Raw genomic sequence first — 20,141 nt, forward strand, 5'->3', positions numbered from 1 at the left:
CCAGACAGGATGCGACTGCATGAATCTCATCTGGGAAAAGATCCAAATTCAAAATCCCAAGTAGTGTTTCCACTGACTGCTTTTGCACCATCGTAAGATGAAAAGTGGAAAGACCCTACGTCGAACGGTCACAAGTAGGGGACCATCTGTATGGAGCCGCAATGCTACATACAGAGCGAGCCCCCCAGGCTTACAACAGCCCCGGGCATCCGATCAAGGCCCAGGAGTCACTGTCCGGATGGACCAACCTCAGAGCCGAAGGAACAAAGGGAAGTGGGGCAGGGCAGAAGACCCGACCCCCAAAGAGGGGCCCAATGTCATCACAAAGGGTCTTCTAAAAGGCTGATGGGGAGACACTGGACGATGGTCATTCCACTGGCCGTGAAGACAAAGGAAGGGGTCAGGAGCCAAGGAAGACAGGTGCCTCTGGAGGCGGCACAGGGCACGGCAACAGACTCTGCCCTCGAGCCTCCCGGAGGGACTGGCCTTGTGGACACCCTGATTTCAGCACGCTGACACCCACTGTGGACTTGTAACCACCTGACGTGCTCGATAATGAATTTCTGTGGTGTTAAGCCCCCAGCTTTCCAGCAATTTGTTAGACCAGCCCTAGAAAGTTAATACAGAAGAGAAGAATCCAAGGAAGCAGGGAGGGTAGGGAGCACATGAGGAAAGAAAGCAACTGAGGGAGGAGACGGAGGGCAGGAGGTGAAGACGGTGATTGTCAGGAATTTCCAGGTCTAGAAGTATAGGAAATACGGCCGGCCAAAACAACAATGCTTTGCCCAAGACACCTCCCTGCACTATTGTTTTGTATCTATCTCTGAATCTATAATTGTTTTCAGATACAATGTTGCAAGATGGAAATTATACAAGGGAACACATAGCATGTTGTCATTTCTATATATTATCCCTAAGAATTTCTGCAAGGACACACATACACACCCAATTACAGGAGTTCGTATGGCTGATGCAATTATGGTGGGTTTTTTTTTTTTTTTCTTTTTCAGGCTTTTCTGATTTTAGATTTTTTTTTAACAGTAAGCATGTCCTTTCCTTTTTTTTTTTTTTAAAGATTTATTCACTTATTTGAGAGAGCGAGAGAGAACGAGCACAAGCAAAAGGGGCAGAGGGAGAGAGAATCTCAAGCAGACTCTGTGCTGAGCCCAGAGCTCGATCCCACGACCCTGAACCATGACCTGAGCCAAAACCAACAGGAAAGGTAATCAAGCGCACCACCCGTGTGTCCCAAACATGTTGTACTTTTATTACGACAATGAAAACAAACACACTTAATAAAGTACAAAGGCGTGAAGAATCAGGAAAACTCAGCACGCCATGGAGGGAAATAGCTAAATGCCCACATTCTGTTTATGCATATTTACGCTCTCTTGTAAGCACAGTAACACACGAGCTCCCTCCTACCCCGGATTGTGGAGCCAACAGCCAGCTTCACTGTAACACAGAAGTGGGGACTTCAAACTCTCCGTTGGCTCCAAGAGCATCAACTTCACGGCTGTGTTTCCCACTGTGCTACGAACTTCGAGGGGCCAGGAGACCATTCTCCTTATGCTCTCCCAGACAATGAACTCAGCTCCTGGGATGGGGTGGGACTTAGGAAATATCTGTCATGCACTGATCTGTGCAAAGGTCGTGATTTTTACAGGTACGTGTAACCCCGGACCTGCCCCAAGTTATCACATCAAGGATTCTTTCCCAAGTTAGAAAATAATTCTTCTCTTATATGCAAGTTCAGTTGTACATATGGATCCTTCTTCTGCTAAAGCTCCAACTGGGAACACAACGTTGAAATAGCTCAAGCTCTAAATTTTCCTGTCAAGCACTACATCTGTGCTCTATGGTGAAACCTTAAATTAGGGTTTGTTTTTTCACCATTATCCACAAGACCTTTTTCTCAGATCATTTAGAAACATGAAAATTTTAAAATTAGTATTTATGAATTCAAGCAATAGGGAAGCTGTAAACCCAGTCCTTCCTCTGCCTGAAAGTATAAGCAGAGACTTTCTTGACTGAATCACTAAAGATAACCAACATTGTGCAACCCTCCACTTGTGAGAACTGCCTCACTCCCTACGGTTTCCGTACATCCTGGAAATGCTCGAAGACAATGCCAACACAATTCACGTGTGGAGTGCAAAGGGGGAGATGAAAACAGCACGCTAGTTGTTTCCTGAATAAAAATGTTATGTCCTGAGCAATGCAGAAAAATCGATCAGCGCCTCTTAAAAATGTTTCCTCTACAGGAGGGGACCGGTGTAATTTTTAATAAAATTTGTAAGCTCTCAAAATGGATTACGGGAAAAGACTATCAATTTGCTTGTCAAACCTAAACGAATAAATTATTTTCTCTGATAGCCATGGGGTCTGTGTGATCTATCAAATAATAAGTAAAGTCACAACACAGTTTTTCAGCATAACTTGGGTTAGCACTTCCTTCAACTTAGGATATAGATTTTACTGAACACGGAGACACCCATGCCTTTTCTTTAATGCTTCTGGATTAAGCTATTATTACTATTATTATTATCATTATGGAAAAGCTTTAATTATTGATAAATGGGACGAGATTTTTTTTTTTTTTTGAGAGAGAGAGAGGGCATGGGGGAGTGGAGGGCGCAGAGGGAGAGGGAAAGAGTATCTCAAGCAGGCTCCACGCTCATCATGGAGCCTGATGTGAGGCTGGACGTGGGGCTCCATCCCACAACCCTGAGTGGAAACCAAGCGTCGGATGCTTAACCGACTGAGCCACCCAGGCTCAATAATTAATAAATGGGACAAGATCTTTTAATCAAAGTATGAGGACAAAACATTTGAAATGCCCATCATGTAGCTCCGGAATGAATATCAGCCCTGTCGTACGGCCCAAACAGATACCATAGATGAAAACTGGTAAAACGTGAAGTTTGGAGCCAGAATAAGCCGGTTCCAGCCTCAGTTTTAATGCATTTCCTGTGTGGCTCTCAGGAAATTTCCTAACCATTTTGAGGCTCAACTTTCTCACTGTCAAGGAGGCTACAGATATTGCTGTTGTACAGACGGGGAGGCAGCCAGTGAGAGTTTTTAGGCTAAGGTGGCACATGCATCGTCATCAATGGCCTCTACATACCAGTTAAAACTGCAATAAGGAAATGTTAAGTATCTAGTAACCCATGTAGATGAAGGCAGATGGGTTCCTGGAGCGTGGCAGGCAGACGCTGGAAGGGTCTCTGAGTAAGGCTCCAGGAGGGCGTGAAACCCGAGTGCCCGCAGAGGCGCCCGTGGTACTGAAACGGGGTGGGCCACCCCGCCCCACACGGCCAGGGGCTTCCTCCTGCCGGTCCTCATTCTCTGGGTTCCTCTCTGCAGAGACTGGGCCTTCCCAGACAACAGCCGCTGATAGCCGCAGGTCATGGATGTCAAGGCCAGGTCTCCGGCCGGCAAGACCTATGTAAGCGTCCCAATTAGCACACATATTCCCCTCAGCTTTGCACAACCTCCCTGTTCTCTATAAACACAGGCAAAGGACCAGAATACCGTTGCAAAGGGTCTCTAACATGAGGGTCTCTAACATGAGACAAAAGGACCAAAAAAAACCCCAAAAAACTTAAAACCATCAATCAACCAATCCATCAATCAATAAGAAGACAAATAAAAGATGCTTTGCAAAAAGCACATTTAGAGAACAAAACACAAGTTTTGGAAATGCAACATATGACAGACGAAATAATTCAGCCGGGAACAGTAAGTTGAGGGTATTTCAAAGGAAGATGGAACAAAACAGTGAGGTGACTGGTAACAGGGGAGAAGATATGAAACCGGGACATCCCAAGAGGGATCCAACCGGCGGAAAAAAAGAAAGAGAAAGCATGTACAGGATAAATTACCAAAGCGGTAACACAAGACAGAGTCTCAGACATTAGAAGATGTGAATGTCCATATTGAACTGACGACCACATGTCCAACATCCCGAGTGAAGACAGACCCAGAGGAAAAGCCCGTCGTCGTCGAATCTTAGGACACAGAGGGCAAAGGAAAGGTCATATGTGCATCAAAAGGGGGGGTGCCTGACATCCAGCAGCAGAAAGACTCAGAGTGGCTTTGGTGTTTCAACAGCCACACTGCATGGTATCAGATAATGGTCCCCGAATCCAAAGGCAAAATGATTTCCAACCTGGAGTTGCACACCGGCCAAACCACGGGGGCCCCAGCTGTGTGCGCCCAGGAACAGAGCCCGTGCACACAACCAGCACCTACTGTTTGCAACTCAGGCAGCTGGCCTCCACTTCCAAGGAACCTGCCACTTGGTGTAGGGCAAGAGCATTCACTCCCAATTGCCCGCCTTTCTGAATGTTACACTCTCTTCACCGACATCCCCAAACAACAACTGGGTAGAAATGTCACATGTATCTTGGGGGGGGGGCAGCAAAACATGATTAATAATAACTGCAACAATTAAATCCCCATTCTCTCTTTTACCGTGAAATTGGGATGCTGGTGCTGAGGCGGCAAAAAATCACTCTTTACTCCCAACGTAATTCAACCGGACGGAAGCTACCTCCCAGAGCGCGGAATTCACCCCTCTTCACTGGGCGAGCCTGCAGGATCACATATTAGCTCAAGACTCTGTTTTATGGGAAAGTGACCCCAAATAGGGTCTTTCTCTTTTCTCTTTCCGAGAGGTCAAGGCACCACACGTGTCCAAGCCCAATAGTGTTATCTGCAACAAGACGCACCAGAAACTACCCTCGAGAAGAATCTGGGGTGAGAAACACTGTGAGCAGCCACAGAGTAGTTCAAAGGAAATAGGCCATTATTACCCATCGGGTTGGAATGGAGACGGATAACATAAGCCCTCGGCTAAGAAAAAAGCAGGAGGGTAGGCAGGGTGGGCGGGAAGACGGTAACAAGCAACATCCTCACTAAAAAAATGTCAAACAACGAACAAGAAGCCAATTATAAAACTAACAGAAACACGAAAAATACCCAGTCTCATCAGGAATCGAAAATTAAGATGAACACACAAGGAAAATGTTGCTTGCGACCTACCAAATTTGGTTGTGCTAACACTGTCTCATGCAAAAGAGGAGGCGTCATGGGGACTCTTGCTCACTGGTCGTGCAAATGCAAAACTCGGACAGACTTTCGGGAGCACGTTGGACAATCACGTATCTCAACATTTTCAAACTCTTGGACCAGCATTTCCGTTTCTAGGAACTTATCTTTTTTTTTTTTTTAATCGAGACAGAGACAGAGATAGTGAGAAAGCGCATGAGTGGGGAGTAGAAGGAGAAGCAGACTCCCTGATGAACAGGGAGCCCGACCCAGGACTCGATCCCAGGACCCCGGGATCACGACCCGAACCGAAGGCAGATGCTTAACTGACTGAGCCACCCAGGTGGCCCTCTAGGAATTTATCCCACGAAAATACCGAGGGATACACACAAGCCACTTATCAACTCATTCCTGCCAACATTAGAAATCTGTGAACCTACAAGCACTGGGGAAAGGTAAATAAATTACATAATAAAGTATTATGCAGCCCTGAAAATTCTTGAGTTTTGAAGACTATTTTTGTCATGCACAAAGGTTTGCGGTGTAATTTTCGTGTGGAAAAGGCAGAACCTGATATTAAGACAGCATGATCACAAATTTAAAAAAGAAACGATTCACATCTCTACATGGATATGTATGTGTTTAGAGGTGTATCTGTGTGTAGAGATACATGTATGTAATTGGAAGGAAACAGGACGTAACTTCATTTATAATCAGTTTTGAAGGCGTGGGACGACCAGACGTTTTCACACAGTTTTGAAATAATTTTTTAAGATTTTATTTATTTGACAGAGAGAGATATAGCAAGAGAGGGAACACAAGCAGGGCGAGTGGGAGAGGGAGAAGCAGGCTTCCCGCCGAGCAGGGAGCCCGATGTGGGGCTCGATCCCAGGACCCTGGGATCATGACCTGAGCCGAAGGCAGATGCTTAATGACTGAGCCCCCCAGGCGCCCCGGTTTTCAAATACATTCTTGCATTTATCAAATATTCTACTTATTTTTATAGTCAGAAAAAAAAGCCTGCAGAATACAACTTAATCATATTGCCTTTGTGCCAAAGGATCAAATGTCACAATTAAATTTACAAAACTGCTCAAATACGATGATTTGCACTAACGAGAATAAAAAGACAATGAACCTGTGCATGCAGTTGGCCTGAAGAGACCCTAACTGAGACGACTTCAGTGTGATGAGTTCTGATTTTTAAATCAGGATGTTCCGTCAAAAGCTGTGCAGCTGGTCCTTGTCATGCCATCATTAAAAAAAAAAAAGATTCTCTTTTTAGAGAAATCTTTTTAAGTGCTTATTCTTTTAGCCCAAGCACGTGGTCAATGCTTAATAAATACTCATTGCTAGAGAATTGAATTAACAGATTTCTCATCTCTGGAGTTCTTCCCTCGTGGAAGAAGGCTCTGATGATAACAGCGTAGCGTCTCAAGAAGCTAAAGGTCTAAAACCATATGGGTCTACATCCTTGTATGTGAAGCTTTGCAGACTCCTTTCTTTGTTGCAATTTTTTCGATATGTTTAGCTGGAAAAAAAAGAAAAGAAAAGAAAAGAAAACCACTACCAAAGTGTGTGAAGAGGAGAGGGAAAGAGATCAAAGGCACAGACAAAACTGTTTCAGATCGGGGTGGGAACACTGTGGATTTGAACGGGGCACGTTAAGAACACCCCACCGGTGGTCATGACTTCATGGGGTCCATCCTTGCCCACAACACCACAAGCCCAGAGTGCGGGGAGGGCTCAAGTTCATGTCTCAAAACTGTTCTCATCTGACATCGTGGGTGGGTCCACGGCCCTGCAGCCCATACAGCGGGTCGGGAAGCATCTAAATCAGTGTCCCAAGATCAGGGTGCCAAGCCTCCAGGGCAGCGCCCTTGAGCAGCGGGGGACCCGCCCAAACACACACAGAAGCCACAGAGGGCCAGCGCCTCGCGGGGAGATGGCTCCCTAGAAGAATGCACTGGGAAGAATGGCATGGATGGAGAGGACAGAAGGAAATCCTCCCGCAGCACAGCCGGAATGCAGACCGGATGCAAAGTGACATCCTGCCCAGCACGTGAAGGGGCTGATGCCTACCATCTGCACTTATAGTAACGACTCACTGCACCGTAACTCTGCCCCCGAATCGTCTCCGGGTACGCGCGTGAGAGAGAAAGAGAGAGCGTGAGGGTGTCGATCCCACCGATGAGGCAGGGAAAGCTGAAACATGTCTTCTTCCACATCACACACGCCATAAGATGATTCAAGGTAAGAGTCTAGAGTTCCTTTATACAACCTCGACATGTCCTGCTAGTCTGACAAAAAGTTCTCTTAATGAGGGAATGACCTCATACCTCCTGCAGGCTTTTCACTATTATGAAAGAACACGGACCACAAAAAATGTCACAAAAGTACCCATTGTCAAATGAGTCACAAGAAAACAGGATGGTGGGGACTAATTCAGTTTTTGACATTCCTAATGAAGGTGACCTAGAATGATATTTCGAATAAAGTAAAGACCAGTATTCTCAGAAAAAAAAAAAAGCTCACAAAGTTCTCTGATACTTGAAATGTGAAATAAATCTGAAGAGAAAAATCACACGTGCTTTTAGCTATATCCATATCATGTTCGGCATTATTAAATGTGCTTAACACGCTTCTCTCTGCACTGGCATACTAACGTCTCTAAAAGCCAAGGATGTGGTGAGGCCATTTCCCATTTTGCGCAAAGAGAAATGTCCCTTAGAGGCAAATGTACTCTGGAGTCCATGTTTTTTCTTTCCCCCTCAGAAGAACGAGTCTGATGCTTATTTCTGAAAGCAAAGAACGTACGTAAGTAATCAAGGAAATGACATGTGAGCCGCTATTGTAAATATATAAATATACATGAACCGTGCACTTCATCAACCCCCAACCCGAATGAGAGATCTTGAAATACACCAACCTTACAGATAACTGAAATCAGCTCGCTCCCCATTCATGTAGCAGGAAACGTTACATAATTAAACACACTCTGCAAATCCCCTCAGGCTCTGGAAACAGACTGTAAACATCTCAGGATTCCCCCACAGACTAAACTACGGTTATAAAAACATAGAACTGAGGAGATGCCCGGGTGGCTCAGTCGGTGAAGCGTCTCCCTTCGGCTCAGGTCATGGTCCCAGGGTCCTGGGATCGAGCCCCGCATTGGGCTCCCTGCTTGGTGGGGACCCTGCTTCTCTTCCTCTATCTATCTCTCTTTCTCAAATAAATGAGTAAAAAATGTTTAAAAATTTTTTTTATATTTTATTTATTTATTTATTTGAGAGCGAGAATGAGAGAGAGAGAGAGAGCCCATGAGAGGGGGGAGGGTCAGAGGGAGAAGCAGACTCCCCGCCAAGCAGGGAGCCCGATGCGGGACTCGATCCCGGGACTCCAGGATCATGATCCGAGCCGAAGGCAGTCGCTCAACCGACTGAGCCACCCAGGCGCCCAATGTTTTAAAAAAATTTTTAAAAATGTAGAACTCAAAGAAACAACACACATCTTAGGTTACAAAAGAAGGATAATAGGAAAACATGATATTCGATGGTAAATTTCCGTCTTGTCGTCAAATCCAGAGTTGATTTTAATAAAATGCAGATATAAGGTAGCACAGGAGTACTAAAGTATCACCGCAGAACAGGTTTCAATAGTATCATGCTAACCACTCACCATCGACCCATTATGCTTTTAAAATTAGAAGGCTGTGCCTCCACATTATAAAATCAATCTAATTACAGGCATTTTATTACTGTCTCCTGACATCTTAAACAAATATGAAGGTATGGTATGGATTATTTCCTGACTTCAAATAATCTCGTATTTCATACCTGGAACTGCATGGTCGTTTGTACAGAACTCACTCATTAAATGTAAAGTTTACTAATAGAAGCTTTTTAAAGGAAAAAGAATCCTAATCAGTACAACACCCCACATGTAGCGTAGATGAAGGGACTGTCTTTCTTCTTCGATATTGTGAGCTACACGACGAAAGCACATGTGGTGGAATGTGGTAGAAAATTCAGGGACCTGATTTTAAGATGTTGTTTCTGTGTATAAGGTACAAAGAAAAGCACATGCTTCTTCCAGGAATGAGATGCTTTGTCTCCCGTAAGGAACCCGCACGGGTTAATTGGAGATCATCTTTAACGAAGGCCAGCCTCCCTCATATTCGGCAAAGACACAGCTCGAGGCACCCCAGAGCTAAAGATCGTTCTCTACACTGGGGTACGTGAGAGGCCAAATTCTATCAGAAAGGTGATTTTTTTTTTTTTGCAAGTAACCTTGTTTGACTAAAATCCAAGGAACGTAATTTACCATTAATAAGACATTGGAGGCTTCTTTTTTTCATTCATGCTTTCAACACTTACTACACAGCTACAAGGCTCTCTGTGTTATTGGAACATCGTAGGGAGCACCGTGTGTTTCCTGCCCCCATAGAGCATGCGGTGGGTCTGCAAGACAGAGGTGACTCAAAGCATCAGGACTGGATCGATGATCCCATCCATGACAGAGTAACACTACACACGGGGCACGAGAGTCGGGAGCGGGGAGGGGGCCTCACCTAGCTGGAGGCCTCGAGCCAGGAGAAGTCGGCTGGTGGGGAGCCCCCGGGGGGTGGGGGGGAAGAGCGCCCGGCCCGTGGGAGAGCTTTATAATGCAATGTGTCTGCACGGGCAGAGACTGCAAGGGGGCCATGGTTGGGAGGAGTCCCCCAGTGGAGCTCCTGCCAGCCCTGGTTCCAGAATTCCATCTCCTTTCCAACAGGGAGCCACCGGAGAGCCCCAGCAGGGCCAGGCGGAGCATCACGCCTGGGTTTTGAGAAAATGCGTCTGGCTGCTGGTAGATGAACATAGTCCGTTAGGTCGCTGATGTGTTGCACATGCGTCCCTGGAAGACAGCTGAGCCCAAGGCGTGCCTGTACGTGGCGGCATGGATGGACAGATGTATGGATGGACAGACGAGGGGCCCGTGGGGACAATGCAAACAGTGGCTGATCTTTTTGCATGAGAACCCTCCGCATCTAAACGTCCTGTCTTCCAGTGTAACACATGTGTCTCTGCTGTTGTTCTCAGTCCCCATGGCCGGACGGTCTTGCTGCTCTCACTGAACCATGGCTAAGACCCAGCCGAGACCACGGGTAGACCCATCTCACCTTTATCTCAACCATCACAAACACGGGTCAGCGTCCGTGGTCCTTGGTTATAAAACAGGACAGACAGATAAATCAGGAGTTGCCACTGAGTTTACTCACAGCATCTTCTGCCCATAGGAAAGTCCAACGTACATGAAACTCAGAGTTGCTCTGCTAGACGTGGGTGGGACCAACTCGGACCACGCCCCCCAGGCCTGATGAGGCTCCCAGGGGAGCCTTCCTTACGCTTCCAACGGGAACAGGGCGCCAAGCACGGCCTATGGGGCCCAGCGTCCTACATGTTTTCAGTAGAATGGATGTCAAGGTCGCAAACTAAGCGTTTGGCTCGAGTGTGTCTGTAGATGCCTTCTTAAAATGGAATGCTTTATTCCTTAGGTATTATGACCTGCGTCTTTTTTTTTAATGGACAGTAAAATTATTGTTCTAAATTCTGAAGCCAGACTGTGCTTGTCAAAAGAAGCAAGACAGGCTGTGATATTCGTGCTCTGATGCAAACACCCACAGACCCAGAGGGCACCTGAGCTAAGCCTGCTTCAGCAAACCACGCAAACACAAATGCACAATGGGAGGTCTATACCACACCACTGTTGGTATGCATCCTGAGTCAGCTCCCGTGACGGTATTCCATCGTGATCAAGCTCTCCTGGGGACCCTCTCAGGGAAAAGGAAGCAGGAGTAGGGTAAGTTTGCAAGGTGGCCCAGGAATTACCAACAACATGTTGTGAATGCACCTCTTGACAAGAACCCACTCAGTGCTCGATACCATGTCAACAAGCCACATGGAAAATCGAGGTGACGGGGTCCACGGTTATTCTGCAAACACTACCCAACAAAGACACAGGGATTCATCATCTTCAGAGTCGCAGGGAGGAGGTTTTGCCAAGTATAGCTCACAACCACACGGCATGATGACCCGTCCATCGCAAAAGGGACCAGGATACACTGAGCATCGCGGCAGGCATAGGCCTCCCCCATGCAGATGGAGGGGGGCACACAACACGTGCGTCTGACACACCAGTCCTGTGCAAAAACCTGAAACTACACAGTCAGTGGAACCAAAACCCCTCCTCAAGCAGGAGAAGGACAGTAACGCTCCGCACGTATTTTGCCCAATACTTATTCTTGCAAACTTCCAAACTCGCGAAACGGTTGAAAAGAAAAGCGAACTCCAGTATAGTCCTTCACTTAGGTTTACTGACTGCTTACATTTTGCAATGGTTGCTTTGCTTTCTGTCTCTCCACACAGATACACGTGCATATACACACCTGTACATCCTCGCATACCTTTTCTCCGTATCCGAAGAAAGGATGAGAAATGTATTTGTATTTGTGTATCATGATGTTTCATGGAAAGCTGCAGGGATCAGAAGCGTGACCCTCTCAAGAGCCGGGCGTGGGTATCCTAGAAACAGGACATCGCCTCCATAACCACGACACCTTAATACCAACCGTGCAGACAAACAATGCAGTATCAGTCAACCCACCGACGACACAGGCCCCAAATAACTCTGGCTCTGGGTTCCTTTTTCCCCCGTTCCACATTTGGGGACCGCTGTTCTGTTCCTTCATTTCTCTAAATCAGGAATAGTCCCTGACCTTCCTTTCCACCCCGTGACACTGACTATTTTGGAAGAATGCAGGTCAACTGTCTCTTACAATGTGCTACATTCTGCATTCGTCGATTCACTTCCTTGTGAACAGATTCCAGTGGAAGGCTTCCGGCAGGGACATTACACTCATGATTTCGTGTTCCTGTCACCTCCCATCAGGACGCACGTGACACCAACGTGCCCCACTGTCAAGGATCCACTCGGTCAACGGTACAATCTGCAGACGGCTTTATTTTCTCTCACCATGTGTCTGATCAGGAGCCTCCCCTTGTTCACTTTCTCAGACACACACGACAGAGTTAACCATAACTTTCCCGGTTGGCAGGACCTTGACCCCCAAATGCGCTTATTACCATGGGTATTTGCTGCCACAAAGTATCCTCACTAAGGATTTACAGTCTCCTGGAAACATCTTTTCATTGTCACCAAAGGATTAAAACATTACTCTCCTAGTATATATTTAAGCAGAGTAAATCAAGAGACTGTGGGCAGGCCTTGCCAAATAATATGAAGTGTCATAAAAAGGAAATTTTATTTTGTTTTGTTTCATAAGAAAACTTTAATTGCACTGGTCTTTTTTTTTTTGGAGGGGAAAAAAAAGAGAAATATCAGAGATAAAAGTATTTTCTTGATTATCACCAGTCCACTTAAGGAGAGGGGAAAAGTGTCATATGCTGTATTCAAGAACTCTGAATTTTAAATTGTGAAGTACATTCAAATACCCCATGAGGATGGCTTTATGTTGGTGAGATATAATGGGTATTGTTATTAGGTATTTAGGCACAGATATTTTAGTCCCCACTGAAAGACTCACACTTTGCATCAGAACATTAAGAAAGAATAATGAATGCTGTATTAGTTTATCATGAATTAATCATGAGCTTTTTCAGCTGCATACTTTTAATTAGCTACTGGGTCTGTCAATTTTTTTTCTCAGCTCTTCTAGCTGGGTCCAAAGAATGCCAATGTCCCCTCTAGACTAAAATCACACATACACACACACACACACACACACACACACACACACACACACACACAAAGGATTCAGAGTATTTCCCTGCAAAACATACAGTTGTTTTCTAGGGGAATAAAAATAAAACTCTACTTAGCAGGTGCTTACAGCTTTGAAAGCTATGTCAGAACTCAAAGCCGGTTCCTGCACTCACGATAAGTTTAGAAAACAAGTTATTCTTGAAAACCTCCCAAAAATTTGTTTCTGAGACAGAGAAAAGGAACGCACGGTCTTTTAAGGAACAAGTTACAGAAATCACAATAGAAAATGAATCTGTTAAGCTGCTAAGCATTAAGAATGAATACAAGTGAAGACTTTAAGCCTCCACAGATGTTTCCTCTAGTAGGAGAATCCTCTGCTCTGGGGTTTCCATTTAAGAGGGAAAAAAAAATCCTAAAAGGTCTTTCTCTTTTTGTTCTCTTTAATTCTTATTCTAACGCAGATCCCTGAAAGTAAAAGACCACTGAATATATTACAGGAAGAAAGAGAAGATTAAGTGAGCAAGCAGGGTTTCTGCAGCTCGGCACCGTTGAGGTTTGGGGCTGGGTGGATCTCTGCGGTGGGGCTGGGCTGTGCAGGGTGCTGAGCGGCACCCCTAGCCTCCACCCACCGGATGCCAGCAGCAAAGCTCCCCCAAAGTCATGAGGCCAAAAATGCCTGACACTTGCCAGAGTCCCATCCCCGAGGGCAAAAATTGCCCTGATGGAGAACTACCCGTCGGCCCTCGGCAACGCAAGCGTCCAGACTGGAGTTTTGGAGATCCTTAAATCTCGCTGCCGGCCACGCTCCCGCCAGTGCCTATCGCCCTGGGTGCCAGGAGCATCCTGGTCATCCGCATCTTTGTCTCCCCAACATCATTCTTCACCTTTCAGTCACCCTAGGAACCTGTCCTTTGCACTGCCGTTTTCCAAGAGGGAACGTGGACACCGAGAGCTTTATCTACTTCCTGAGGGCACGAGGTCAGCGGGTGGAGATGCTGGGATCCACAGCCCAGGATCTCCGACCCCATGACATGGTTCCGTCTTCGGGAGCCTTCCCCACCAGCGGGAACCCATATCTTCTCTGAAAGCACCTCTGTGCACACATCTCTGAGCCTGCTGACAGAGGGGATGGTGACCTGCTCTGAACACCCAACAGTGCCCACCTGGACATCTTAATGGCAGAAGCTGCCCTGTCCCTCCTCATTCACCTCCACCAGGGGAGGAGCTCCTCCTGCAGGAAGGGAGCTGCCCTGTCCCTCCTCACTCACCTCCACCAGGGGGAGGAGCTCCTCCTGCAGGAAGGGAGCTGCCCTGTCCCTCCTCACTCACCTCCACCAGGGGGAGGAGCTCCTCCTGCAGGAAGGGAGCTGCCCTGTCCCTCCTCACTCACCTCCACCAGGGGAGGAGCTCCTCCTGCAGGAAGGGAGCTGCCCTGTCCCTCCTCACTCACCTCCACCAGGGGGAGGAGCTCCTCCTGCAGGAAGGGAGCTGCCCTGTCCCTCCCTCCTCATTCACCTCCACCAGGGGAGGAGCTCCTCCTGCAGGAAGGGAGCTGCCCTGTCCCTCCTCACTCACCTCCACCAGGGGGAGGAGCTCCTCCTGCAGGAAGGGAGCTGCCCTGTCCCTCCTCACTCACCTCCACCAGGGGGAGGAGCTCCTCCTGCAGGAAGGGAGCTGCCCTGTCCCTCCTCACTCACCTCCACCAGGGGGAGGAGCTCCTCCTGCAGGAAGGGAGCTGCCCTGTCCCTCCTCACTCACCTCCACCAGGGGAGGAGCTCCTCCTGCAGGAAGGGAGCTGCCCTGTCCCTCCTCACTCACCTCCACCAGGGGGAGGAGCTCCTCCTGCAGGAAGGGAGCTGCCCTGTCCCTCCCTCCTCATTCACCTCCACCAGGGGAGGAGCTCCTCCTGCAGGAAGGGAGCTGCCCTGTCCCTCCTCACTCACCTCCACCAGGGGGAGGAGCTCCTCCTGCAGGAAGGGAGCTGCCCTGTCCCTCCTCACTCACCTCCACCAGGGGGAGGAGCTCCTCCTGCAGGAAGGGAGCTGCCCTGTCCCTCCTCACTCACCTCCACCAGGGGGAGGAGCTCCTCCTGCAGGAAGGGAGCTGCCCTGTCCCTCCTCACTCACCTCCACCAGGGGGAGGAGCTCCTCCTGCAGGAAGGGAGCTGCCCTGTCCCTCCTCACTCACCTCCACCAGGGGGAGGAGCTCCTCCTGCAGGAAGGGAGCTGCCCTGTCCCTCCTCACTCACCTCCACCAGGGGGAGGAGCTCCTCCTGCAGGAAGGGAGCTGCCCTGTCCCTCCTCACTCACCTCCACCAGGGGGAGGAGCTCCTCCTGCAGGAAGGGAGCTGCCCTGTCCCTCCTCACTCACCTCCACCAGGGGGAGGAGCTCCTCCTGCAGGAAGGGAGCTGCCCTGTCCCTCCTCACTCACCTCCACCAGGGGGAGGAGCTCCTGCTGCAGGAAGGGAGCTGCCCTGTCCCTCCTCACTCACCTCCACCAGGGGGAGGAGCTCCTCCTGCAGGAAGGGAGCTGCCCTGTCCCTCCTCACTCACCTCCACCAGGGGGAGGAGCTCCTCCTGCAGGAAGGGAGCTGCCCTGTCCCTCCTCACTCACCTCCACCAGCGGAGGAGCTCCTCCTGCAGAAGGGACCCATCTGTCCCTCAGGCATCGGAAGCAGAAAAGCAGTTGAGATCAACCAGGAGAACCATGAGCAGAGCCCTCCCCACCACTAGTTTGTAGCCTGGGCGATTCACCTAGAGTCACCTCAAAGGTCTAGGAAATGCCTTCAACCATCTATAAACTCTGCACCCCATACTGCTCACGTTCCCCACACACACACCACGTGCTCCTGCAATCAGACCATGCACACCGCCCTCCTCCGTGGTACTGCCTTTGCCTAGAAAGCATGTGTGCCCCCTACGGATGCTCCCCTTGGCAAACATGACCTTTCGTGGGATGAGTGGGCTCTGCTTTCACCTTGTCCCTGCAATGCGAGATCTCGCACAACACACCATTTTCACGCTCACCAAGTACTCAGATGTGACTTAAACAGTGGTCACGGGGAGGCACACACTTTGTCAACAATGAAACGTAGTGAAGGGACTACATGAGTACTTCCTGTACTCACACGGGTGCCAACTGAAGATCGTCTTGGACGGCTGACTTCAGAGATGTTAGCTTCTGGAGACCACCATGTGCGGGCTCTCAGCAGACACGTGTGATGCAAGCGGCTCTCAGCAGACACGAACGAGGGGCACTGGACTCATCCTGTGAATTCGTTCAAAGGAAGAAGAGTCAGACGCTGCCCGAGCACTGGCTGAAACCCTCCAGCGCAACAAGCTCTTTCTTGCCTCGAGGATCTCTCCCCCTGCAGGTCTCTTCTTTCCACTCGCTGCCTGACCCCTGCTCACCTACAGGTCTCAGCAGACTCGCCACCACCTCAGAGAAGCCCCCCGGGTTACCAACACCAAGCAAATCTGTCCCTCCCCAGCTAACCATCCTAGCACCGTGTCTCCCCTCGATACCACTGATCACTCTGTGCAATAATCTATTTAGGAAGTTTCTTCTTACTTGGTTTCTGTCCTTCCCACGGGCTCAAAGGATCAAGAGCGGAGGGGCCATGTGTCTGCCACAGCAAGCTCTCAATAAATATTTTCTGAGTAGAGCTGGGCTTGCAAACGCTGGCTTGTACGACTGTCCCCTCTGTGTTTTTATAGCCCAGGAAGAATGTTTCTCACATGTTTAAATGGTTGGGGAAAGAATACTTGGTGGCACATGGAGAGTATATGAGATTGATATTTCAGTGTCCACAAAGAAAGTGTGCGGGAACACAGCCACATCCGTGTGCTCCCTTATCATCTGTGGCGGCGTCCGCGCCACACGGTCGGGCGTCACTAGCTGCGCAAGTGATTGTTTGGCTTCAAAGCTGGAAATATTGACTGTCGGACACTTTACATGAAAAGATTTTCAGCCTCTGGAATAGAGTCCTACAGGGGAGTTCAGCTTTGAATCTACTCAAGAATATATATATCTTTAGGGACACCTGAGTGGCTCAGTCGGCGAGGCGTTTGCTTTCGGCTCAGGTCACTCTCCCAGGGTCCTGGGATTGAGTCCCACATCGGGCTCCCTGCTCAGCGGGGAGCCTGCTTCTCCCTCTCCCTCTGCTGCTCCCCCTGGCTCACGCCCTCTCCCTCTCTCTCTCTGACAAATAAATAAAATCTTAAAAAAAAAAGAATATATACATATTTTTAGTTGTTGACATTTACACAAAATTAGCATATGCCTTGAAACAATTAACCTATAAATCTATTCTTCATGCTTTAGAATATGAAGTATAGTCCCACTTGTTAAGCCATATTCACAAGACAATACCACACTGGAGAAAAACTACTATTCTGTAGACTTTCGTAAACAGGGATCTTGCTTTATTGAAGATAAGCTTCCAGCAACAAATTCGTAGGTTCAGTCAGTGTCCCAGAAAGGTTATTTCCCACACCCTTCCCCCCGTCCGTCTCCCCCCCACCGCCCCACAGATGGCATTTGAAACTGCAATCAATCTTCCAGCCTGGCATTTCATGTCGGATTCTGGTGGAAATGGAATGCCGTGCTGTCAACGTTGACCCTTGACCTCCCACTGCCGGGATGACAGAACCACCTGCCACGGTCATCTCTTCTGCCCACTCACCATGACATTATCGGGCAAGACTAAGATCGTATGGATGTGGATTTGAACAACCGGGCGACTCCCCCCTTGCGAGGCCGCAGAGATCCAAATCATCATTTTCCTTTCTCCTGTCCACCCCTTTTATTCACAGAAAATAGAGTTTAAGGTATCAGCATGGAAACGCTTTGACCCATATTGGATCCTTTCTGCTCACGACCCCTGGTGACTGACAAAGAAGAACAAACAGGTCAAAGGAGATTAAGTCACAATGCCTACCACAGCGGTATTACTGCAAGAAACCCTACCTGCCAAAGGAAAACAGCACAGGAAAGTCTAAAGGCCCGTGCTCAAAGGACGCTTTTCAAAACAGTCGCGGCGTTGTTCTCACCCACTGGCGATTCTGCCCCACACGGGTCATTAGGCAATGTCTAGAGACATTTTTGGTCCTCATGGTTGGGCAGGGACTACTGGCATCTAGCAGGTAGAGACCAGAGATGCCCTCAAATATCCTGTGATGCACGAGACAGTCCCCCAGCATAGAGAATCATCCACCCAGCCCTCCACCATGAAGGAGGAGTCAGTCTCAAATGTCAGCAGCATCAAGGTTTAGAAACTATGCACTAGGGCACTGGTCCAATAATCACTAGAGTGGGTGTGATCACAGAGGTAGGAAAAGAAGCTAGGAGGGGAGATCCAGGTCATGTCCAGTTTGTTCCAATGATCACACACAGCAACAATGTTCGTATCCATGACGCCTCCACTATTATAACGGTAAGTGACGTGAAAGTAAGTCTCTTTAGACACAATTTATAATCCAAGTTATAGTCACAGAACAAGACCAAGAGGTTATGTCTGCTTTATTATCAGGAACCCGTACACTGATGAGTTGGCGAATTCGCACATCGTAAGCATGCTTCATTACCCCTTCCTGTCTCCGTTTACCTGTAATCACTGGACCTGTCATTTACTAGCTCATCTGTCCGTCACTCTCCTGCCCTTGTCAATTCAGTTGTACAAGGCTACAAACCACAACAGGGATCTAAGGGATGGAGTCAGCAACCACCTCCACCCCCCACCCCCGTCCTTGATTTTGAGATGCAAAAAGCCCTTGAAATCAGAAAATTTTTGTAAACTCCAAGTTGTACTTGGCAGCAAAACCCCACCTGAACTGTGTGGACGTATCAGGGTGTTATCTTAACCTGTCAGTCACTGCTGCTGGCTGGTACCATGCTGCTTTGTTGTGACCTCAGGCTTACCTGTGCTGGGAAAACGTCAAAAAGAGTTCAAGACACCCCATGAGTAGCAGTGAGAAGAAGGAGAGAAAGCACCTGACACTAGCAGCAGCCGAGAGCTGTGGTCCTCAAAGAACTCTGGTTGTGCTGTGTCTCAGAAGGAGGTGGTAACAGGAACGTGGTAAAGAAACGGAAAGGCAGGTTGCTGAATTCTGGCTGACTGGCTTGCCATTGGATGACCCATCCTCCCAGTCTGTCCAGTACGGAGGGGTCCCAGTGTTCAAACTGAGACATCCCTGGGCAAACGTGGATGAGCCGGCCACCCTACTTACTTGCAAAGGTTGGCAGAATACAGAAGTAACCACCGCAAGCCAAGTGTGAATACTCAGAAGATTGACTGAAGGAGTTTAAGAAGCTAATGGAAACTCATGGTGAAAACCATCTTCTGAACATGAAGGAGTGGAACATGCTGTTGAGGAATTTGCAAGAAGAGCCTTGGTGGATGCCACAGCACGTGTCCTGACATCCAGTGAGGACAGAGGTCACCTTCCCTGCCAACTGCTGGTTGTGTTGATAACCGATGGCTCTCCGCTAAGTGGGTCTTTGGAAACTGCTCTCAGCCAGAGAGACCTGCCTTTCCCAAGGTGAGACCACCCCCCACACACACACACCCTCAAGGTAACCATGGCTGGGTCCCAAAGGTGTACCCTCCTTGCTTCAAAGTGAGACAACTCTGAGAGTCATACGAGCGGCAGAGCTCCCTGTGACACACGCTGAGATCTTTATTGCAAGGGCATGACAATCCAACTTCTCCCTCTGCGTCATCCTCCTTACAAGTGTGGATCCTAAGAACTCACACCACCACCACCACCACCACCACCACCACCACCACCAAAACCCTCCTTGTCCCAGAATCTATTTCCTGGGACTGAACACAAGACAAGGGCTGATAAGAGCTTTAATCTTGAATGTGTGTACAAGGTGTATATGGATGAAACAGCCCCATCTTCCCACTAAGCTATAATCCTAGGCAAACCCTCCAAAAGCAATGAGAGAGAGGTCTTCAAACTCAGCTTGACGGTCCCCAGGTGTGTCAATGTCTCAGGTTGAGGCAAGATAGAGCAATCATTGATTAGAAAAACCAACAGCCAAGATGATTGTAATGTGAACTCAATTTACTGATTCATCAACAGGCAAAGAAGGACTTTCCAGAGAATATCTAAGACCCAGCATACCAATAACAAACATGCTGGGCTAGGAGTAAACCATGAAATAGTAGAGTTTCTGGTGTTCCCACTCATATACTTCTTCTGAAATGCAATGCTTTAGGTACTTATTTGCTCTTTAATGTGAAATCTATGATATGGCCTTTTGACCAAGGAATTTTGCATTCTAGGAAAGAGCAAGAAAGCTAAACAAAACTGAGACA

At 48.2% G+C, this 20,141-nt stretch overlaps 1 protein-coding gene across 1 annotated transcript in view; it reads right to left on the reverse strand.

Annotated features, from left to right (window-relative positions):
- Positions 1-20,141, reverse strand: part of STS (steroid sulfatase) — a 159,417-nt gene that overhangs the window by 104,151 nt on the left and 35,125 nt on the right. The window contains exon 2 of the mRNA XM_028114963.2: positions 15,945-16,084. The gene's annotated coding sequence lies outside the window, so the exon portion shown is untranslated. The remainder of the gene's footprint in view (positions 1-15,944; positions 16,085-20,141) is intronic.

Source organism: Eumetopias jubatus, unplaced genomic scaffold, assembly GCF_037043125.1.
Source record: "Eumetopias jubatus isolate StellerSeaLion01/CBP00866 unplaced genomic scaffold, mEumJub1_p1.0 scaffold_11, whole genome shotgun sequence".
In the NCBI taxonomy this organism is placed as follows: domain Eukaryota; kingdom Metazoa; phylum Chordata; class Mammalia; order Carnivora; family Otariidae; genus Eumetopias; species Eumetopias jubatus.